Source organism: Ahaetulla prasina, chromosome 2, assembly GCF_028640845.1.
Source record: "Ahaetulla prasina isolate Xishuangbanna chromosome 2, ASM2864084v1, whole genome shotgun sequence".
NCBI classification, from domain to species: Eukaryota; Metazoa; Chordata; class Lepidosauria; order Squamata; family Colubridae; genus Ahaetulla; species Ahaetulla prasina.
In genome coordinates this window covers 165695577-165719917 of record NC_080540.1, presented here as the reverse complement: position 1 = coordinate 165719917, position 24341 = coordinate 165695577, and the positions used below count along the sequence as shown (strand labels likewise).

The window sequence follows — 24341 nt, the reverse complement described above, 5'->3', positions numbered from 1 at the left end:
GTCTTTCTTGTTGGGTTGCAGAATCAAACCAGACAGTTATAGAGGTGCAAATGACAGACTCAATAATGCCTCTGTAGAACTGGATTAGCAGCTCCTTCATCAACTTATCTTGATGAAGTCATCCAGTGTTGATTGCTGGTACACTGGATGGCATATAAATTTAGTAAATAAAAAGATAAATAAAGTGAAGCCACATAAATTGTCTCCCTCCCTGAAGTGTTTCTACTTATAATCTACATCGAGAAGAATCTAGGCTTGTTCTATTATAGACCTGGTAATTGGAGATCTATGGCTTCTGATTGTGGAGGCTTTAATTTTGTTTCTGTGTGTTTTCATTTTAATTACAAAACCCCCACCTGATATTTTTGGAGCAGTGAACATGTTTGCAATCTGTGCTGTGTGTGCCTATTCACAAAATGGCCATGGTGATCCCAAAACACTGATTTCAAATTTTGGTAGGCCCAGTCATTTTCCCAAGAAAGTAAATCAAAGAAGAAGGATTTAAGGTTTAAAGCAGAACCCCATTTTTGTGACCTCACAATTACAGTGTATTCTCATCTAGAATTATCCTCTCCAAACCATCTCTCTTTTATCTGTGTTTAGATGCCCACATGTAACACAGTCTTAAAAAACAATTCACATCCCTCTCATATCGTTCACATTTTTAGACTCATATTAATCAGAATCTCCATTTTACCTGGTATACAGAAGATGTCACTCTCCCAGCCGCTTGATTACTTTATTTCTTTAAAATATTTCTGTGTCTAAATGAGTTCATGCAAAATGCATACATTTCAAACAGTAGCATTATTTGAACACCATAGCTGCTTGCGAGGCCTATCAATAATCCAGGCAATCTCCAACAGGCAATTGCTCTAAACAACATTGTATTGCATAAAACTTTTCCATCGATATTTTAGGAGAAACCCAAGGTCCATGAATTTGTGGTCTTCGCATCTTGGGGTAATTAATCTCTCTTAAAAAACCGATGACCTGTGTGAGAAAACCCTATTTTCTAATTTGTCATGCCTCGGAGTGAACAATTAGGTTTTAGTCTAGCTGGACCTCTACCAAAAATATGCTGGGGAAATGCAGCTAAAGGAGCACCTTGCGAGCCACCTGTGTGGCTTTAGCATTAACTTCAATTTAATCTGCCATCTCTTCCACGTTTCCTTAGGCATAGGTCGCCTTGAATAGAATGCCGTTTGTTTTAGGGTGAAGCTGCAGAAGATTGGAACATATGCCTCAAAGACTTGTGAGCTGCAAAAGTGATGTGACTATTTCTGGTCCTGAATGTAAATATTTTTGTCTTCCCCAAATTTAAAATGGAGAAAAAGTAAAAGTTTCAAAGCTGCCATCTGCTGAACAACCTCAGCCTTCAAGATTTTTGCAAGGATGGGATTAAAACAAACAAATAAAAAAAGCAGGCTAAAATGCTAGACTACAAATTAGGACATCCTGAGATCAAATCCTCCACTAGGCGTGAAAGGCATTTCTGGGAGACTTTGGGCCAGTCACTCTCTCTTAGACTAACCCATCTCACAGGGTATTTGTTTTGGGGAATATAAGAGGAGGGAGCTTTAAGGTATGTTTGCCACCTTAAGTGACCAAAACAAAGGCAGGATAAAAATCAAATACAGGTAGTCCTCAATTTACGACCACAATCGAGCCCAAAATTTCTGTTGCTAAGTGAGACATTTGTTAAGTGAGTGTTGCCCCATTTTATGACCTTTCTTGGCACAGTGGTTAAATGGATCACTTTCGGTGATAAGTTAGTAATCCGATTGTTAAGCGAATCTGGCTTCCCCATTGGCTTTGCTTGTCAGAAGGTTGCAAAAGGCAATCACATGACCTTGGGACACAACAACGGTCATAAGTACGAACTGGTTGCCAAGCATCTGAATTCTGATCACGTGACCATGGGGACCCTGCAAATATCATAAAGTGTGAAAAAGGTCATAAGTCACTTTTTTCAGTGCTGTTGTAACTTTGAACAGTCACTAAATGAACTGTTGTAAGTCAAGGATGAGCTGTAAACCAATAAAAGGCCATATGTTATTATATTAGAGGTAAGATTGGCATGCAGAGCAAAGTAACTTAAAAAACAACACTGCTAATTCCTGAGGGGTTTTCGTATGGAGAAGAAAATGGTGCCTGATATTTCTTCCGATGCTTCCAAAGTCTTCCACACTGGGCTGCTATTTTCTTTTTCTGGAGTATAAGTGAATAAGGGCTCTTGAGGTATGAGGAATTCTGGCCAAAACCAGCTGCTGTGGCTCTTTGCCAGGCTGTTCCTGAGAATTAAAAAAAAAAACCCAGAAGGGGTGGGAATCTCAAAACATATACAACTTCCCTCTACAGTTTTGTAGCAAATCAGAAATCCTGAAATCTGGTTGCTTCACAACACGCCGAGAATCATGTGCAGCAGCAGAGGAAAAGCGGCAGGCTGATTTCCCCCGTTTAACGTAAGTAAAAGAGTGAAAATTTCATGTCGCGTAGAGCAAAAAGGTTCTGGCAAGGTTTTGCCGGAAGTAATGCGAATGTAAGTAACAAACTGTTTTTGTCTGGTATTGATCAACTGCTGTAAACGTGTGCATGTTTGTCTTAAGTTTTCACCGGCAAGATTAGAATCGATCAAAGATATTTGGCTGCTCCAGGCAAAGGGCAGAAACTAATTTGTGCCTCAGTCCGCACTTCCCATGAAAATAAGAACCTATTAGACAAGCTGTTAAGCCAAGAGTGGGAAATTAATTTTCCCGAAGGACCGCATGAGAAACTGGGATTATTGTGGAGGGCCGAACCAATAAGGCTGTGAAGGTGTGAGGGCTTGGATGCATGCATAAATTGAAGAAAAACCCAGTTGCCTTCAAAATAAAAGCAATCCACGTAGACCAGATAGGGATAGCCTAAGGGCCAGATGTGGCCAGTATTACTTAGTATTCTGGTGTACATGTCCTTAGTAGTTTGGTGTAGAACTGCCTTCTCCTCTGTCCCTGAGAACAAGGAGAGCCAAAGCATCTCTCAAAGCCATTTCCCCAATCTCTGTTTGTAGGCATGGAGAATGGAAGATAAGGATTTGGCCAAGTTTCTTGAGTGAAATGGCTTGAGACTAGGGTAGAGTTCCCTATCAGGGTAAGGATCAATAAGTTTTCTTTTTTCAATTGGCAGCCTGGTCATAGTAGACCCTTCTCTAAGGCCTGGGCCTAGAGATGGCACTTGGCGAGCTTTTATACACGGCTTGGACACAAGTGGCCAGAACAGATGGGAATAAGCTTACTATACATCTCAGCCATTGTCCTGATTGGTTTATGAAAAAGTCCAGGAAAATAGGACTGCGCAGACACACAGAGGGGAATGTCGGTTTAGCCCCGTGTCACAGCTTGCTTCCCTCAGGCCCATGCATGGCAGCAGGCTTGTGCAGGTAAAGAGGGAGAAATCTGAAACAGCTAAAACCGTATTTATTTGATTTTTTTTAAATTTAGTTTTATTGTTTTTAAATGTGGTTTTTATATTCTGTAAGCCGCCTTGAGTCACCATGGACGAATAGGCGGCAATATAAATTTAATAAATAAATAAATATTAATAAAGGAGAATATTTGTAGCACAGGATTGACATGAGGGGTCCTTGGTGGTCTCTGAGCTTGCCATATTCTTTGCCCTCATTTAACTACTTAAAAAAGATGGTAGATCTAGACTCTAGGCCCAGCCGGGACCCACACATTTATTTCCTAGAAAGGGAAGCACGGAGGGAATCTTCCCAAACTACTTAATCCCCCAGGATGCTCTCCCAACACCCTAGCCTTCCATTTGCCTTTATCTCTAGACAGATGGCTCTATTTGCAAACGAAGAAGGGGTCTGCACTGCACATCATGTTTATTTTCTAGAAGTGGCTACAGAGGCCCTCAGGGTTCCTAGGGAGTTTGTAGGTTTCCATTTCAGATTTTGTTTTTTTGTTTTTAAATTAAAATATAAAATCAGCACGGGGAGCTTGATGGGTACCGAGGGAGGAAGTTTTTGCAGGCAAACGCATGGGTCCCGTTGCCTGCCCCATGGAAGTTTTGCACTGGATTAAAGGAACCTGTTTTTGCACCTGTTGTCCGGCAGATGGCCCCATTACGTTATACAATTTCCCTACACAATGCAAGCATATAGGGAAAATTGCACAGGGAGATCGGGCCCCAGAGCAAAACAGGGACATTGCCTTCCTACTCACTCTGTCCTCCCTCTCCAAGCACATCTTTTCTCCCCCTCTTAATTAAATATGGTTGTAATAATGTGGAATGTGTTTGCTGTATACATGTCAGCTTGCTGAAGTCCAAAGAACCAGCAAGCCTGACATGTGGTAAACATTACAGCGAGTCTGTTTGGTTCTCGGAATGAGGATGAGGGTCCAACCGCACTGCCATCCAGTTTTTGTTTTTGTAGCTCTGTGAAACCTGATCCCCCAAACCCAGCAGCTGTTGCTGAAGGCAGAGACCACCCCTCTGAAGTCTGCAGCCCTTGACGCCCGAACACCCCCTTATTCCACCCTCCTCCCCACCCCGATCTCTAGTGTTTTGCCATTGCATTGCCAATTGCGTGCTTAGCGGAAACTATTTTTAACATTCAGATGTGTCTATTTTTATCCACGCTCCCTTTGTGCCAGGGAGGCTCAACTGGGCATTGCTGATCCAAAGCTGGACATGGCAATGCTCTGGGTTGGTAGACCACACGGGCATCCAGTCCACCTGGCTGTGGACATGGGGGTCTTTTAAACGGGGTGTACCGGGGAAAAAAGCAACGTTAATTTCATCCCCATTTTTCTATCTACGTGCCCTTTATCCCTCTCACTCTTTGCAGCCTTCCTTGAATTCCTTTGCTTTGTGGAGAGGATGCAGTTCCTGGGGCTTTCCCCTTATTTGGCAATTTCTCTTCTGGAGCCTTAAGGCAGTTAGATCTCAAGACAGGCGCAGTTCTGCTATGTTTCATTGAATCATAGTGTGCCAGTCAAGATTCTTCCAGGGATAAATTGAGGATTACGGGGGGGTGGGTGGGAGGGGGGGAGGGGGAATAGATCACGATGAACGTTGGAGGGGAGCAGGAAGGGATCTTTAATACATAAACATTCTTGCATATAATTCAGAGAAATGTAAATATAGACGGCATGCTATTCAATCACTTCAGCCCGCTCTGCTCCTATGTTTCTTCAGTTTAAACTGAAGAACCCACTTCTCAAGTGGGAATTTCTTGTTCGTTAGCTGGATCCTGCTTAACAGAAGACATAAAATAATTGTTAAGCCGACCCTGTCTACAGAGTGACGACTCTCTTCAGGGGAACTGAGCCAGGCCAAGTACAGCAACATGGCAATCTCTGCCGAAGGGAAATGGGTTCTAATCCAGGGTGCCGGAAGAGACTTAAAAGGACCATATTTAAAGCCTCCATGTTCAGAAGCAGTAGTAAGCATCTCCCCTGAGGACAAATGGGAAAGTTGCAGCTAAGGTGCCCTGTACTTCCCAAATGGAAGTTGGAATGCTAACTAGTGGAGAGAGAATGGTACTCTGCAGGAGGGATCGGCCTTGATGGCAAATATTCTTTCCTGAGTCACCTGAAAGTTTATTTTGCTTTGTGTGCAGTTAGGCAGCCAGCCATAGGCAGATTGTGGAGAAAGGATAATCATATCCATATATCTCCCAAGGTGCTGAGAAAGTCTTCATGCTCAGAGCGCTTTTCAATCAGAATATAGTATTTTTAGGTTGGCTGAAAACTTGACTCTAAGGCAGCTACATAAAGGATAATCATATCTGAGTCCTGCATCACATTTCTTCATTTCCTAGACAGGCATACCATATAGGTGGGGAGCATTTCAAGGCTTTCCCTATTCCTCCAGTGCTTCCTCAGAAAAGCGTAATAAAAGTTCTCCCTTACAATACACTTGTAATGTTGCTGTTATCCTAGGAATGTATCATTCCTTTTCTTCTAGTGGTTATCCCTGTTGCCTAGAATCTAGATTGTTTCCAATGGTGTCTGTTTCCTCAATCCTTCAAAAGCAGTTTGGAGACAATATGTCGTGTCCCACTCCTCCGCTGACGGCCGGGTCGGGGAAGTCCGTATCAGGCGTGCCTCTGCAGCTGTGCCAAAGTCCTAGCAAAGTTCTCAAGGCAGGCAGGAGACCAGGAAGTGACTTCAGCAATATAAGGTAGACTTTGCCTGACTCAGAGAATGCCAGAAAGCAGATCCTTTATATAGGCCATGGGGTGTGGCTCCATGACTCAGCACTTATCCAGGCCTGCCCCTCCCTTCCTTCTGTTGACGCCGCCTATCAATTCTCCTGAAGCGAGGGTCACTCCAGTCTGCAGCTGTTGGTAATTGACCTTCCTCAGGCTCACATGCTGTGGGGGAGGGGGAGGGGTCTAGTTGCTCCATTTGCCTGGGCATGGAGCCAGGGCTGGGGGCTGGAAGCACTTCTTCTTCCTCGGCCTGTCTGGGCATGGTGCCAGGGCTGGGGCCTGGAGGCATGCCAGGACATTCCTCAGCGTTCGGAAGGAGATAAGAAGGGCCCGGCTGCGGGGAAAGCGAACGAGACACAACACAATAATGATGATTATCTCCACTGCCACTGACTTTGTATCTCCAAGAACAAGGAACAAAGAATTAGGGCTTTAACCAGAAACAACAACAACAACAACAACAACAACTACTACTACTACTACTACTACTACTACTACTACTACTACTACTTCTTCTTCTTCTTCTTCTCCTCCTCCTCCTTCCTCTTCTTCTTCTTCTTCCTCCTCCTCCTCCTCCTCCTCCTCCTAGCATATTTCCACAAGTGCAGGGACCACTTTGCAGATCTCCGAATGCCACTTTGCATGGTCAGCTGCAGGGCACAGGTGCATCTTTGTTGATGGTGTCTTGCCATCGCTGTTTTGAGCGCCCGTGAGGTCTCCAGCCATTGTCTTCTAGTTGGTAGGCAGTCTTGGCAAACAGTGGAAGCTGCTGCTCTCAGGACATGTCCATACCAGCGGAGCCGGCCTTCTCTCATCTTCTCTATAATTGGTGCCACACCACAACGTTGTTGAATGGTGTCATTTGTGATGTAGCCAAGAAGGGAGATGCCCAATATCCAACGGAGCATTTGCATTACCATGGCATGGAGATAGCTTTCGGTCCCTGTTGTTGCTGCCCAGCACTCAGTGCCGTACAGCGCAACAGGGTGAATGAGTGTCTTGTAAATCTTAGATTTAAGATGGGTTGGCATTCGTCTATCACATAACACACCCGTGAGTTCTCGCCAACGCATCCAGGCTGCATTCACCCTTGCTCGCACCTCACCATTGATGTTGCCATTGCCTTGGAGGTGGGATCCCAAATACTGAAAAATGTCCAGCTTCCGACAGGTCGGTCAGACATTTTGTTGCAACAATTGCCCTTAACCAGAAACTGATTCTGGAGAAATGGAAATTTCCACAGCTTCCCTCTATGTAAAAAAGGAAACACGGTTGCTACCCTTCCTTTACCTCATGTCACAAACACTTGACTGGTTGTGTGCAAAAAAATAATATCCCTGCAGTTTGTTAAAAGAGAAACTGTAAAACCATCAAACCAACTTTCCCCTTGCTTGACCAGCCGTGGTGGGAGGGAGGCAAGCCACAAGGTTAATAGCTACAGCATTGCAGCGAAAACATCTACAGGTAGTTCTTGACTTACAACCACAGTTGAGCCCAAAATTACCATTGGTGAGCGAAACAGTTGTTAGACCTTTCTTGCCATAGTTGTTAAGTGAATCACTGCAGTTGTTAAGTTAGAAAACCCAGTTGTTAAGTGAATCTGGCTTCCCAATTGACTTTACTTCTTAGAAGGTTGCAAAAGGTGGTCACATGACCCCAGGACACTGCAACCGTCATAAATATGAGTCAGTTGCCAAGCATCCGAATTTTGAGCATGTGATCACGGGGATGCTGGAACGGTTGTAAGTGTGAAAAACAGTCATGTCACTTTTTTTTTTTTTTTTATTGAAAGAGTTTTAAAAAACAAAAACATTTTCCCCCCTTTTTTCCCCCTCCCTCCCCAAAAAAAAAACCCTTCCCCCCCCCCCCGGCTTCCCGGGTCAATCACAAGGTATTGTTATACATAAACCAAACATAGAATAAAATTTTCCCTTCCAATCCAAATAACCACATCCAAAGCTTTTCATCTCCCAACCCCCTCCCCATTACATAAAATAACTTTCTAATTATTCAAAGGCAATCTGATATTTCTTAATCTGATATCTGTTTTGTAGATAATCAATCCATTTTTCCATTCAATTAAATATCTTTCCTGCGTATTGTCTTTTAAAAAAGCTGAGATTTTAGCCATCTCAGCCAAATTAATAACTTTCAGTATCCATTCTTCTATTGTAGGTATCTCTTCTTTCTTCCAGTATTGTCCAATCAACAGTCTTGCTGCTGTTATTAAATTCAGAATCAATTTAGTCTCAATCCCTGTACAATCCGTTATAATTCCCAAAAGGAAAAATTGTGGCAGGAACTTTATCTTCTTCTTCAGTACATTTTGAATAATCCACCAAATTCTTATCCAAAAGACCTTAATTTTCTTGCAAGTCCACCAAATATGAAAATATGTAGCATCATCACAATCACACCTCCAACATTTCGCTTGGATATTAGGATACATACATGATAATTTTTTGGGATCTAAGTGCCATCTATAAAAATGTGAACTAAACTTATGTGCGGGCGATACAGATAGTCACTTTTTTTCAGTGCCTCCGTAACTTTGAACGGTCGCTAAATGAACTGTTGTAAGTCAAGGACTACCTCTATTTTGCTCCGTTTTCAAATGCACTAGAGTGAAAAGACAAACAGATGCAGCTGTCAAAACAGATAGGCTGCTGAGACCACACAGGTTTGGAACCGGTAGAGAATCCTTGTGGAAGGGAACTGGGAAGGGATCAGTCAGTGTTACTGCTTGGAAACGTTTTGGCTGAACTGCTTTTGAGGGCAGCCAGTGCAATGAAGGTAGTGAAGCATCTCCCCCCCACCCCCCCAATTCCTTCTCAGATTATGCAACCCATGTGCTGTGCTCTCAAGAGTGTAAGAGAATGGCTGGGGTCTGATATAAACAGGGGCACAAAATGGCTAACCGATGAATTTTTCCTATTTGGGATTTCGCACTTCAGGCTGATTGATTGTGTGTGCATTTTCAGTATTCTGACCTTGCATCCTCCTGTGGTACAGAGGTGTTAATGGACAGTTCATGCCTAAAGTGTAAAGAGACAGCATAAAAAAAAGATGATCCTGGTGTGATATTTATGTCATATTGAGGCCTTCTCGGCAGGGAAAATAAAACAATTTTTTTAAGGTAACAAAATGGAGGGTCAAAGTAGTAACCCTGGTGGAAAATCCGCAGTATGTAAATTAGACAAAGCAGATGATTTCTCTAATTTACAAGTCAAACTGGATTTCTTCGAGGGCCAGATCAGCATTGTAGTTCTCCTCTGCAGGCTGTCGGACAAGGGCAGGGGGTGGGGGGGGGGTGGGGGGAGACAGGACAGCTGCCTTGTGCAGCACCCTGCCGGCCAAAATGCACGGCCCCATTTTCGGGCCCACTAAGCCTCCACATGGCCCATTTTTGAGTGCTGCAGGAGGCCAGGAAGGCTAAAAATGGGCCGCATGGGGCCTCCATGGCCTGTTTTTGGCTGGCAGAGTGCCGGTGGCCGTGGAAGCCAAAAACGGGCCATGGGAGGGCTACGTGCACCCCTCACAGCCCATTTTGGTCGGCTGAGGCACTGCTGGCCAGTCCTTTGATATTTCCAGGCTGGCTCTGTGAGCCAGATTTAAGCACACCGCGGGCCAAATCCGGATCCGGCCCGTGGGCCTCGAGTTTGACACCCCTGGTTTAAAGAGACAGTGTAAACTTTGTGACAGGGATTTGAATCTGAGTCTCCCCAGCCAGGTCCAACGTACCAGTCATCATCCAAACGTGAGAAAGAAGAGACTTCTCTCTCCCTTGCTCCCATGCTTTAGCTTGCAGTGAGAGTTTTAATCTGCATTTGGGATTAGAGTTAAGAATTTCAGGCCCGTCAGCACTGGAGATGGCAAGGATGGTTAGATCTGTCTGATTTTGCATCAAGCTCTTGATACCAATGAACTATTTGCCTCTTAAATAAACTTCATCTCCCATCGGCCAGAGTCTGCCTCGTCCTTTAGAAGCAGCGCTAGAGCTACTTTCCCAGTGTTGCTTGAACGTGCTCCATTACCTACTGAGCTCCATCAAGAGCAGAATCACCAAAGGGAAAGAATGAACAGATCCCAAAGTCCATTGGATTGCCACCGTTCACTAGCCCATTTAGTAGGCTACCTAGGGACAGTCAAATGTGCCGGACCAAAAACAGACTCCCTCCCCCCCAAAGAGGATAGATGATTATGAGGCTGGAACTGGAAAGCATCTCCTTCACTTTTAAGTCTGAGAAATGTAGAGCTAGAGTAACTTCTATTCAGCTATTCAGGATTGAGCAGAAATGCACAATTCTACATTTTTAAGCAGGTTGGAGAGGGACACAACCAGGGGTGAAATCCAGCAGGTTCTCATAGGTTCTGGAGAACCGGTAGCGGAAATTTTGAGTAGTTCAAAAAACCGGCAAATACCACCTCTGGCTGGCCCCAGAGTGGGGTGGAAATGGAGATTTTGCATTCCCACCCCACTTCTCCTGGAATGGGGTGGGAATGGGGATTTTGCAGTATCTTTCCACTGGAGTGGGGTGGAAATGCGCGGGTGATAGAGGGAGCCCCTCGTGGCTCCCGAGTGACACCTATCCTGCGCAGGCTGCACTGGCTACCTGTGGCCTTCCGGGTGCGCTTCAAGGTGTTGGTGAACGTCTTTAAAGCGCTCCATGGCATAGGGCCGGGTTACTTACGGGACCGCCTGCTGCTACCGAATACCTCTCACCGACCCGTGCGCTCTCACAGAGAGGGACTCCTCAGGGTGCCGTCAGCGCGACAGTGTCGTCTGGCGACACCCAGGGGAAGGGCCTTCTCTGTGGGGGCTCCCGCCCTCTGGAACGAACTCCCCCCAGGACTTCGTCAACTTCCGGACCTCCGAACCTTTCGCCGCGAGCTTAAAACCCACTTATTCATCTGCGCTGGACTGGGTTAGTTTTTAAGTTTATGGGTTTTTTAATGGGTTTTAGTCCTAAATTTTAATTGTGGCCAATTTAATAAGTTTTTTAATTGTATTTTAATTGTATTTATAGTGTATTGTGTATTTTTTACTTGGCTGTGAACCGCCCTGAGTCCTTCGGGAGAAGGGCGGTATACAAATTTAAATAATAAATAAATTTTGCAGAATCTTTCCCCTGCCACACCCACCAAGCCACGCCCACCAAGCCACACCACACCACGCCCACCAAGCCACGCCCACAGAACCAGTAGTAAAAAAATTTAAACAACCCACTACTTGTAAAAACAACCCACTACTTTTAAAAAGAGAAGCACCTCGCATACCAATCCCCCACCCCACCCAGCCAATTAAAAAAAATTGAATTGAAACATAGCTTGGATTTTCATCAAGGTTTTGTTAAAATAAAAAGTCACTGAATGTTCACTCATCATGAATGATCCAAGCTGGAACGTTAAGAGGTCAGCATTTATTCATCGAATCTAATATTATACTCAGGCAGCAGCTTTAAAGGATCTTGCACAGAGTGCTCTTCCCAACCATCTGCTCTCTTTTTCCTTCCTTTCAAGGATTGAATTAGATCTGGATTCTTCTGTAAGGAAATCATATGGCCCTTGGTCTCCCCAAGTATGTTAAATAGAGTCCTTGGCCACAAAAACCCACAAATCCCACCCTGCATTTACAGTTAAAAAAAATTGGAACTGGCAAAATAATTCTAGTGTTACCATTGTTTTGTTCAGGAGTTAATTAACTTTATCTAAAGGGTAAAGGTTCCCTTCGCACGTATTTGCTAGTCGTTCCCGACTCTAGGGGGTGGTGCTCATCTCCGTTTCAAATCCGAAGAGCCAGCGCTGTCCGAAGACGTCTCCGTGGTCAATTGGCCAGCATGATTAAACGCCAAAGGCGCATGGAACGCTGTTACTTTCCCACCAAAAGTGGTCCCTATTTTTCTACTTGCATTTTTTATGTGCTTTCAAACTGCTAGGCTGACAGAAGCTGGGACAAATAACGGGAGCTCACCCCGTTACGCGGCACTAGGGATTCGAACTGCTGACCTTTCAATCAACAAGCTCAGCGTCTTATTTATTTATTTATTTATTATTATTAATCAAACTTATATACCTCACCATCTCCCGTAGGACTCAGGGCAGTTCACAGGCATATTAAAACAATATAATAAATAAACATTAAGACCCAGTTAAAACTAAATATTATCATGGCCTGGTCACTAAAACAGTAAAAACCAATAAAAACCCCATTAAAATATGCTAAAACATTTTATCTTAGGCTAGTCCCGCGCGCTGAAATAATAGTCTTCAGTTCACGTCTGAAGGTCCGGAGGTCAGGTAGTTGTCGTAATCTTGGAGGAAGCTCGTTCCACAGGGCTGGTGCCGCCACAGAGAAGGCCCTCCCCCTGGGGGCCGCCAACCTACATTGTTTGGTCGACGGCACCCTGAGGAGGCCCACTCTGTGGGAGCGCACAGGTCATTGGGAGGCAATCGGCGGCAGAAGGCGGTCTCGAAGGTATCCCAGTCCTAAGCCATGGAGCGCTTTAAAGGTGGTAACCAAGACCTTGAATTGCACCCGAAAGACTACCGGTAGCCAGTGTAGACCGCGCAGGATAGGTGTTATATGGGAGCAACGCGGTGCTCCCTCTATCACCCACGCGGCCGCATTCTGGACTAACTGGAGCCTCCGGGTGCTTTTCAAGGGGAGCCCCATGTAGAGAGCATTGCAATAGTCCAGGCGGGAAGTGACGAAGGCGTGAGTGACTGTGCGTAAGGCGTCCCGGTCAAGGAAGGGGCGCAACTGGCGAATCAGGTGGACCTGATAAAATGCTCCCCTGGCGACGGCCGTCAAATGATTCTCTAAGGACAGCCGATCGTCCAGGGAGTTGCGCACTCCCTCCCTGGGGGTCAGTACTTCCTCCCCCACAGTCAGCGATGGTGTAAGCTGACTGTACCGGGACGCCGATCGTCCAGGGAGTTGCGCACTCCCTCCCTGGGGGTCAGTACTTCCTCCCCCACAGTCAGCGATGGTGTAAGCTGACTGTACCGGACGCCGATCGTCCAGGGAGTTGCGCACTCCCTCCCTGGGGGTCAGTACTTCCTCCCCCACAGTCAGCGATGGTGTAAGCTGACTGTACCGGGACGCCGATCGTCCAGGGAGTTGCGCACTCCCTCCCTGGGGGTCAGTACTTCCTCCCCCACAGTCAGCGATGGTGTAAGCTGACTGTACCGGGACGCCGGTACCCACAGCCACTCTGTCTTGGAAGGGTTGAGTTGGAGCCTGTTCCTCCCCATCCAGACCCGCACGGCCTCAAGACACCGGCCCATCACCTCAACGGCTTCATTGGGGTGGTTCGGGGTGGAAATGTACAGTCTTAGCCACTGAGCCACCACATCCCTGTAACTTTCCCTAGTCTGGCATTTTTAGAGATGCTGGACTATATTTTCAGTACGCCAGCCAGAGGTGTTTGGGGTGGGAATTGACTAGAAGTCAACTAGGGTACAACACTGAGGGAAAGACGAGATAGCGTTCATTAGGACAGGGCAAAGCAGAAAACAGTGAACTGTGCATAAACTGGCATTAGGCGAGTTTCAGTCAGGAGCAAGGAACTGCAGCTTGTATAAAACAGCAAGCATACCAGAGTATAAGTGTAATTGTAAAACAGAACAGATAGATGGCCATCACACACAAATGGATAGAGCTTCTTTGTAAGGATTTTGGGTATTTTTTAGGGCATATATAACATTTTTCAATGGGAGGAAATGATGCCATCAATTACGGTACTAGCCAACCAGTCCCAAAGGCTACAAAAGGGGGACTTGGAGATTGCATGCTGGTAATGTACTCCAACTAGGTTTCATGAACTTAAGAAAGTGGAAGGACTCTACAAATAGAAACAGGCCTCTTTCACATATGCGTGTGTTCCTGATAATATGTGGGTGTTTGAAGACGAATTCATTATTTTCCCTTAAGACAAAAATCTGATGCCATGAAAAATAATAAGAGCCAACAGCTTTATTAAAACAAAATCTCTGCCACCCCTTTTGCACCAGCCTTTTCGGAGCTATAGGGAGAGAGGGGTTTGTTATTTCTTTAATGATGACAAAATAGGGAAGTATTTTCTCCAGATCTGAGGACATTTGTTAAGACGGGGGCAGAATGTTGTACCTTGATGAACGTATCTTTTCTTTTATGTACACTGAGAGCATATGCACCAAGACAAATTCCTTGTGTGTCCAATCACACTTGGCCAATAAATTCTATTCTAAATAAATGTTAAGAACACACCACAAGCACAAGGCTTATGTCTGAATGCAGAACGATTAGCATCAGATAACCTTTCTTCACTGCTGAGTTACAATACCCATTGCATGAGCCTGCACAAAGCTTTCCTGGCATGAAAACTGCTTCTCCTTTTGCTGATCCTTAACCTTTCTCTACTGCTTCTGTTCTGACTGCTGCTGAATACCGATGATAAATAGCAGCATGCTGTTCGTGAGAGACACCTGCAGGATTCCAGTGTCCATCAACATCAAAATGTGAGCATTGTGAAATCACAACATAAGCATCACTCCTATTCCTAGGTGACATCACAGCACATATATAAGCTTGTATCACAATGGAGTTACTAGTAATTCCAGCATTTGCCACAGCCTTTCCTGTCACCTCATGAACCCTCTGGAACAGGTTGGTTTTAACTCTGCCCTTAAGACCCACCCGGTGGTTTGCCTGAACATGGGTGTCAGGAGGGTAGCTGAGCCCATGAAATGTTGCTTGGTTTTCTTGGTTGTTATTTTATACTTTGTAAATTTGTTTGTTCTTGCTTGGTGCTGATATTTTAAATTCTGTGAGACGATTGGCCATGTAAGGGACTTAAAACAAAAAATATGTTCTCTTATAACTCACCCTGTGGATGATTTTGACTATCCACCCTCTTCTGCATGTCACCAGCCTGTAAGAAAAATTTCCACCAGTCATGGAGGTGCAGCAGGAACAGGGTAGCCCTACTTGTACTTCCTCATTTTGTCATCATTTGGCGTTTTTTTAGCAGAGCACAGCATAGCTGTACTTATGTAGAATTTCTCTCCCCTTTTCATTCTTTATTTAGACCACAGATGCTGACTTCTAGGTTCCTCTATGTTGCTTTCAAAGGCAATTGGAATAAGGCTGGTCCAATCCGTTCACTGTTTTAGACGGTCAAGGCCTTTGAGTTAAAGCACTTTTATTACTGCTGATGGGTCAGGCTAGAGCTGTGATGGCGAAACTATGGCACGCGTGCCACAGGTGGCACGCATAGCCATATCAGTGGGCACTCAAGCTCAGCCCCGGCACACATGCGCATGCCGGCCAGCTAATTTTCGGGCCTTCTGCGCCCACCAGAAGTAGGGAAAAAGGCTGTTTCCTGCTTCTGGAGTGCCTCTGGGGATAGTGGGGAAGGCCCATTTTTCTCTCTCACCTGGCTCCAGAGCCTCTCTAGGAATCTGGGGAGGCCGAAAATGGCCTCCCCCCCCCCAGAGGTCCTCCGGAGGGAGAAAACAGCCCATTTGCCAACTTCTTTCTAAGCGCAGACATTCTATGGAGTGGGGAAGACCATTTTCACCCTCCTCAGACTCCTAGAAAGGCTCTGGAGCCAGGTGAGAGAGGAAAACGGGCCCAATGCCGGGAGCAGGAGGGGTGTCGCACACATATGCACAGGGTGGGGTACATAGAATTATGGATATGGGCACACGCGCACATGACTCCCACACCTCCCCCCCTTTCCTGGCACCCGATGGCAAAACAGTTAGCCATCACTGGGCTAGAGCTATTACACGATTTTGACAGACCACTGATGCCATGGTTAATATCTAACTCTTAAAAGGAAAAAACACCACCAGCAAACAGAGTTAATCTGTCATTGGAGAGAAAAAGCATGCCCACATGACTCGAAAATGCCCAATACACCTCCCTTCACAGTGCTTCACTCCACCTGATACTGGCCATTTGTGCCTCCAGTAACAAGAATGGTGCAGTGGAACTGATGTTATATACCAGCAATTGTCATATCCAAATGCACAGGTATAGTATAGGTCAGGGGTCTGCAAACTTGGCTCTTTTAAAACTTGTGGACTTCAACTCCCAGAGTTCCTCAGCCAGCTTTGCTGGCTGAGGGACTCTGGGAGTTGAAGTCCACAAGTCTTAAAAGAGCCAAGTTTGCAGGCCCTTGGTATAGAATAGAAGAATAGAATAGAATAGAACTTTATTGGCCAAGTGTGATTGGACACACAAGGAATTTGTCTTGGTGCATATGCTCTCAGTGTACATAAAAGAAAAGATACGTTCATCAAGGTACAACACAATTGATATAGGTGGTACCTGGTTCAATAGTAGTAATCATGAGAGGATTCTTGCGAGTCCTAGTGGACAATCATTTAAATATGAGCCAGCAGTGTGCTGCAGCTGCCAAAAAAGCCAACACAGTCCTAGGCTACTTTAACGGAGAGATAGAATCAAGATCATATGAAGTATTAATACCACTTTATAATGCCTTAGTAAGACCACACTTGGAATACTGCATCCAGTAGTATTGGTCACTACAATGTAAAAAAAGATGTTGAGTATTTAGAAAGACTACAGAGAAAGAGCAACAAAGTTGATTAGGGAACTGGAGACTAAAATATATAAAGAATGGTTGCTAGTTTAATGAAAAGAAGGACTTAGTCACTGGGGGGGGGGTGACATGATAGTTGTATTCCTATAATTTAAGGGGCTGCCACAAAGAAAAGGGGACCAACCTATTGTCCAGAGCACCTGAAGGCAAGACAAGGAGCAATGGATGAAAACTAACCAAGAAGAGAAGCAACCTAGAACTAAGGACAAATTTCTGACAGAACAATTAATCAGTGGAAAAGCTTGCCACTAGAAGTTGTGGGTGCTCCAACACGGGTGGTTTTTAAGAAGAGATTGGACAACCATTTGTCTGAAGTGGTATTGGGTCTCCTGCCTAACAGGCTTTGGGCCTCCAAAGTCCCTTCCAACTCTGTTATTCTGTTAAAATAGGAAGGAAATCGGTATTTTAGGCTAATGGCTGCTTAAACCGGTCTCATTATGAGCAGGTGAATTGATTAAAAGAGCTATAGTTCAGCCTTGGTGCAATCTGTGTTCACCTGCAAAAGTGCCCTAATACTAACATCAAGAGGGCTGATGTTGCTACTTGAGCTGACTTCGTCGGTATGTCTTTGCTCAATATGACTTTGTATGAAGCACCATCCAATGCTCCTGTTCCTCCTCCGCTACTCACAGAAACTTGCATTATAAGGAGCCACCTACTTATTCATCTAGCCCCACATTTTCCACTTGTAATTGTTCTTCAAGCTCTCCAGAAAATCAACTCCTTCAAAGCTTCCGCTCTTTGCCATAAAGTAACTCACAAGGCCACTTTCCCTGAACGAGGCCACGATCTGTCTCTGCCTTAGTTTCAACCACCCAGTTTTACAGACTGTAAAGATGACAGATCCCGCCCTTCACCCGTCTCCCTGATCCTTCTAGTTCTCCGCTCGGTCCGTCATTGCGGAAGGCAGTTTTCGTTGCCTCGGCCCACAAGCGCAAACTTTTTTAAAGACCGACTAAGCTTCCTCGGCCCGGTTTGCGGTGGGAATGTGAGACGCCCTGAACTCAGCAAACGCAGCGGCCCGGTCCTGTTTGCAGACGCTTCTTAAAAACTCCGGCGGTGGAGCTGGCCTGGATAAGTTCCCGGCCGCAGCGATCGTATTTCTCTTTCCAGACTGTCCCTCCTCCATCCTTCCCTCCTTGCAAGCGGGATCGCCGTTATTGCGGCGCCTGGTGCCTTGGATCAAGTTGCCGCGGATGGGGTGGGGCAACGCGTGACTTGATGATTATAGCAGCGAGAGGCGAACCGCCAAGGGATGGCGGTGGCCTCTCCTTTCTCCACAGCTGACAGAATAAAGCTGTGGCGGCGGCGGCGGCGAAGAAGAAGAAGAAGCAGAGAGAAAATAATAAATATCTTATTAGAAGTCTCCTCGAAGCCCAATCGCAAGGACAGCTGCAAGAAGCGGCTCGCGCCAAATCCCGGCCTGACCCAAACTCGCGCTGCGATTGGACAAGACGCGGCGATCCTCCCCCACCCTCCCCAAGCTCGGGAACATTTTGTAAGAGAAGCGGGGAGAAGGCGAGAGTGGGCGGCCTGGTTTTAATTTCAGATGAGAGTCGTTTTCTTCTTTCTTCCTTCTTGGAATATATTTCGAAACCTAGTCCCAAGTCCAACCTTTCAAGTGCTGGAATAGAAATATATATATATATCTGGCTTGGCTCCTGCCCGCCAACCATCTTGAGTACATTTGGAAGCGGAGTTGGGGGAACGAACAAAGCCCATAGATTTTGTCTGTTTTGAGCCGCCAGGATTGAATTCAAGTGGAGAGGGGAACATTTATTTTTTTTTCCTCTCTCTCGTTGGAACGTGTTTTGAACTGCCCTCTTCGCTCCACAGCTGAGCTATGCAGTATGAACATTAAAAAAAAATGGGGATGCAAAGTGCCCTTGTTGTCACTCTTTCCAAATCTCGTGCAATTAAACTGGTTCCAACGGGAGAGTGTTTGGCCTCTTTAGGGATTATCAACAACACCTTTAGAAAGGAGAAGAAAATGCTGCACAGCTGAACTTTGTGTAGTGTGTATTGCGGAGAGTTTTGCCAATTCTGTTGGGCTAGCAAGTAAAAATTGTGGCATTACTAGATAGTGTTCTCTTCTGTTGTGTTTGGGGCAATTCACCGATTTTAGCTTTGTTCTTTCAGCTGAAACTCAGGATAATACAACAGTTTCAGTAGACAGGCATTGAAAAAGTATTTTGAAATTGAGAGACAAGTGCAACGATGAAGATGTTGGATAGGTCAAGATAAGATCTTGGTTTTAGTGCTGCCTGAACCAAAGAAGCTCCCTGGTGACTTCAGGCCAATCCCTGCCTTATCCCAACCTATTGAATAGATGTTGTGGTGAAAAATGAGCAGGGAGCACTACAAACAGCATCCTGAGCTCCTGAACAAAGGCAGAATATAAACCTCACAAGTAAATAATAAGGATAATGACCCTTTTTACAAGTGTGCTAAACTATTCATTTATGCATTTATATGGTTGCTGAAACTCAGACTGATATTGGCAACATATAAAAGGATTAAAAAATATAATATAAAATTAAACAATAAAATGGCAGTTAAAACCTTTTACAGATTAGCTTGATCCCAAAGACCAAATAAAGGCCTGCAGAACTGAGGATAACTATATTTGGGGGAAAGCATTCTAAAATGTGGGGGCCACCACAAAGAAGCTCCTATTAGGCAGATATTTTCGGAAGCAGGTGGTTCCACAGATAACCTGGTCTTATGTCACATAGAGGTTGAACTTGTGAGCATCATAAGGGATAGCTATCATTACCCATGTCACTTCATTCTGTACCAGCTGAAGCTTCTGAATGGTCTTCAGGATAGTCCTATATAGACCATGTTGCAATAATCCAATCAGAAGGTAGCTATGGATTCCCAATCAAATAGGTACAACTAGCACATAAGATAGAGCTTTGGAAAGTTTCTCTGAGCCAAAGCTAACCATAGCCACTTCAAGTGAAGTGACAAATTGAAAGACAAAAAGGACAAGTAAAAAAAGTGGAAAGGGGCAAATAACTAAGGCAGAATATCAGCAAATAGCCGGAGCCTGTAAAGATGAAGTGAGGAAAGCTAAGGCTCAAACGAACAAAGGCTAGCGACGAAAGTAAAAAATAACAAAAAAAGCTTCTTCCAACATGTTAAAAACAAGAAAAAAAGTCAAGGAAACAATTGACCCATTGCTGGGAGGAAGTGGCAAGAAGATGACAAGCAACAGGGAGAAAGCAGATCTACTTAACTCATATTTTGCATCTGTCTTTACACAAAAGGAAAAAACAATCCAACCTATCAAAAACAGCATCATAAAAAAACCAGATTAGGAACACAAGTTAAAATAGGGAAGAAAATGGTAAGTGAACACCTGTCTACCCTAGACGAGTTCAAATCACCAGGACCGGATGGATTACACCCCAGGGTTCTGAAGGAACTGGCAGGCAAGATCTCAGAACCACTGAACTATATCTTTCAAAGATCCTGGAGCACAGGGGAGCTGCCAGAGGACTGAAAAAGAGCTGATGTAGTTCCCATCTTCAAAAAAGGGAAAAAAAACAGACCCAGGAAACTACAGACCTATCAGCCTGACCTCAATACCGGGGAAGATTCTGGAAAAGATAATCAAGCAACGAATCACCGAACACCTAGAAGCAAACAAAGTAATAACCAAAAGCCAACATGGGTTTGTCAAAAACAGATCATGCCAGACTAATCTTATTGCATTCTTTGACAAAATGACAAAATTAGTAGACCAGAGGAATGCTGTCGATATAATTTACTTGGACTTCAGTAAAGCATTTGATAAAGTAGACCATAACCTACTACTAGATAAAGTAGAAAAATGTGGGTTAGACAGCACCACCACCAGATGGATTCGTAACTGGCTGACCAACCGCACTCAATGTGTAGTCCTCAACGGAACTACATCCACATGGAGGGAAGTATGCAGTGGAGTACCCCAAGGCTCTGTTTTAGGCCCAGTACTCTTCAACATCTTCATCAATGACTTGGACAAGGGGATAGATGGGGAACTCATCAAATTTGCAGATGACACCAAGCTGGCAGGAATAGCCAACATTCCAGAAGATAGGCTCAAGTTACAGAAGGATCTTGACAGACTTGAACATTGGGCGCTATCTAACAAAATGAAATTCAACAGTGAAAAAAGTAAGGTTCTACATTTAGGCAAAAAAACCAAAATGCACAGGTACCGTATATGTGGTACCTTGCTCAATAATAGTACCTGTGAGAGGGATCTTGGAATCCTAGTGAACAACTGTAATAGCTCAGGCTGTTAGAAGCCTGTTATTAGAACACAGCAGCCTGCAATTACTGCAGGTTCAAGCCCGGCCCGAGGTTGACTCAGCCTTCCATCCTTTATAAGGTAGGTAAAATGAGGACCCAGATTGTTGGGGGGGCAATAAGTTGACTTTGTAAATATACAAATAGAATGAGACTATTGCCTTATACACTGTAAGCCGCCCTGAGTCTTCGGAGAAGGGCGGGATATAAATGTAAATTAAAAAAAACAAAAACCATTTAGATATGAGCCAGCAGCGTGCAGCAGCTGCTAAAAAAGCCAACACAGTTCTGGGCTGCATAAACAGAGGGATAGAATCAAGATCACGTGAAGTGCTAGTGCCACTTTATAATGCCTTGGTAAGGCCACACTTGGAATACTGCATTCAGTTTTGGTCACCACGATGTAAAAAAGATGCTGAGACTCTAGAAAGAGTGCAGAGAAGAGCAACAAAGATGATTAGGGGGCTGGAGGCTAGAACATATGAAGAACGGTTGCAGGAACTGGGTATGTCTAGTTTAATAAAAAGAAGGACTAGGGGAGACATGATAGCAGTGTTCGAATATCTCAGGGGTTGCCACAAAGAAGAGGGAATCGGGCTGTTCTCCAAAGCATCTGAGGGTAGAACAAGAAGCAATGGGTGGAAACTGATCAAGGAAAGAAGCAACTTAGAACTAAGGAGAAATTTCCTGACAGTTAGAACAATTAATAAGTGGAACAACTTGCCTGCAGAAGTTGTGATTGCTCCAACACTGGAAATTTTTAAGAAAATCTGTCTGAGATGGTATAGAGTTTCCTGCCTGGCAGGGGGTTGGACTAGAAGGCCTCCAAGGTCCCTTCCAACTCTGTTGTTATTATCATTATTAAGTAGGAGCTATGAGTCTTGAAGAACTGCCAGATTGTGCACAGAAACCAAGAATAGAGTAGAGTAGGGTAGAGTAGAATAGAATAGAATTAGAATAGAATAGAATTTTTTATTGGCCAAGTGTGATTGGACACACAAGGAATTTGTCTTGGTGCATATCCACTCGGTGTACATAAAAGTATACTAGCAAGGCAGTGCAACTTCACCCAGTTTCAAAGGCAAAATAACTCAGGTTCTGGAAACTTTGTTCTGAAGCCTGTTCTTCCCCATCCAGATCCCCAGAGCTTCCAGACACTAGGATAAAGGTAAAAAATGTGTTTATGACAGTAATTGTAGCAAATTTATTTGTTTGTTTATCATATTTTTGAACCATCCATCTTCCTCTGAGAGGAACTCTGGGTGGTGCATAATAAAATGTTAAAATTAAAAAATATATATCATAATTAAAAAATTTTAAAAATGGTATTTAAAAGAAGCCAAGAATGATGGATTCCTATTAAAAATTAGGTAAAAATGTGATGAGAAGGCTATTAATAATTTTCAGTTTAGAAGATTTGGGGATTCAGAAATAGATAGATTGTGCTTAAGTGAAAATTAGGGTTAATTAATTAATTAAATATATAATGCCTGTTATGCAGTGCAATGTACAGAATTAAAAATACAATTAATATGAAAACATTAAAATCTAACAACAAAACATAAGGACTAGCATTGCACAATCATGGATTCTTATCTGCCAGGGTGGATAACAACTTTTTTTTCCAGGAAACATCTAAATTTAGCTAAGTGTTGGTAACATCTTTTCTTTCCCTTCCTTGTAAGCTCAAAACTATGTCCCCTCCCTAACTTGCAGAAGATTCCAGATTTAGTTTCCAACTTTTGTGCTGAACTCTTGATCCTGGGAGATTCCTAAACCTACTGATAATTGTGGCTTTAACTTGCTGGCCAAAGCATTCAATGTAAAAAACTAATTTAGTGTTGCATCCATCTGGGGGTATATACACGCAGGCTTTGAATTTTTTTTTAATGTATTGAAGATTTGATGTGATCTGTAGCTGTATATTGCTCCAGGACGTATTGGGTTAACAATGGCTGAGTTCTATGGTTTTTTTTAAATTTGAAACTACTTCTGAAGCCTCAAGCAGCCAAAAAAAAAAAAAAAAATCAAGGTCCCCACAGAGTTGTATATTTTGTGTGGGTTTAGTGGAGCAAAAGGATAATCCTCAAGCCAGAGCAGACTCTTCAGTTTAGTTGAGTGTGTGGCTGGATGGATTCACAATATTGTAGAGGGTCAGTGGAGCCCTTCCGTTTTTGTGAATGGGTGTTGATTGAAGTCTGGACTGTTGGTTTCTTTCAAAGAGGTGAGTTCCATAATATAGGTTGTTGTTTTATCCTGGCAAACTCTTGATGTTGAAATTCCGGTAGAGAGCCCATTGATGATTAATTGTTGTAAAAGATGCTGAATATATGGTTTATAAGTTTCTTGGAGAGAAACTCTCTTTGGGAGCAGGAAAGCAGCTTTAGAATATTCTACGTATCCCAGCCTACTCAGCAAATTTCTCTGATGAGTATCCCATGTATACATTTGCCTAGCTCTTGCAGAGAGACAGAAATCTTGTCTCACCAATCCCTACCTGAAATCTGATACTGGATAGAGAGGCACTTTGTTCCTACTGCAAGGCAACCTCCTCACTGTTTTTTAATGCACCTACAGCTGGAACGCTGCCATTACTTGAGTTTCTGTCAGTGTCTCAGCTCTGGAAAATTTCAAACGATTCCTTCCTTAGGAAGCAGGATCCTTGTCGATGTTCACACAAGCTGCCGTTGTAAAAGGTGCTCTAGCATACTGAGCGAAATGATTAATGCAGGCCCATGCAAAATTTGGAGGGCCAGGGATTTTTGCATTGGCACTTAAGGGCTATTTTGTTTTCTTTCACTGGTTCCATTAAACTTGGAGGTGGTCCTACTTAATAGAGTGAATGACAGGCGAAAGTGTCTTTATACCTTTAAATTTAAAGTTGTTTTAAAGTAGGCAAAGCAATATACATCTAAACAGAGGGATCGTTTACTACAGAATATGAAACTATCACTGTACTTCTATCCCAGAGGATGGTAATTGATTTCCAAAAATGAGAAGTTATGGGGGTGGAGGTGGTTTTGTTTACTCCATGATGAAAGAGGAAGTCGTGCCATAAGTTCAGAAGTATTTTCGCCTTCATACTTTCATATGGGGTTCATCTTGAAACTGGAAGCAGTTTTAGATCCACCACACAGTGGTAGGCTCAAGTTAAGCCAGAAATAGTAACCAAAAAAGAGTCAGTTCTGGGTTTCAGTCTCACGCTGGGCCCCAAAGTGGGTTCC

The 24341-nt window shown here is 44.0% G+C and overlaps 1 protein-coding gene across 2 annotated transcripts in view; it reads left to right on the top strand.

The window, feature by feature from the left end:
* Positions 1-2382: 2382 nt before the first annotated feature.
* The window catches only part of ARHGEF25 (Rho guanine nucleotide exchange factor 25), a 104086-nt gene continuing 82127 nt past the window's right edge, over positions 2383-24341 (top strand). Inside the window, exon 1 of one of the 2 annotated variants that reach the window (XM_058168412.1) lies at positions 2383-2465. The gene's annotated coding sequence lies outside the window, so the exon portion shown is untranslated. Of the gene's footprint in view, positions 2466-23320; positions 23342-24341 lie in introns of those variants that run through there. The other variant, XM_058168414.1, reaches the window with a different exon arrangement.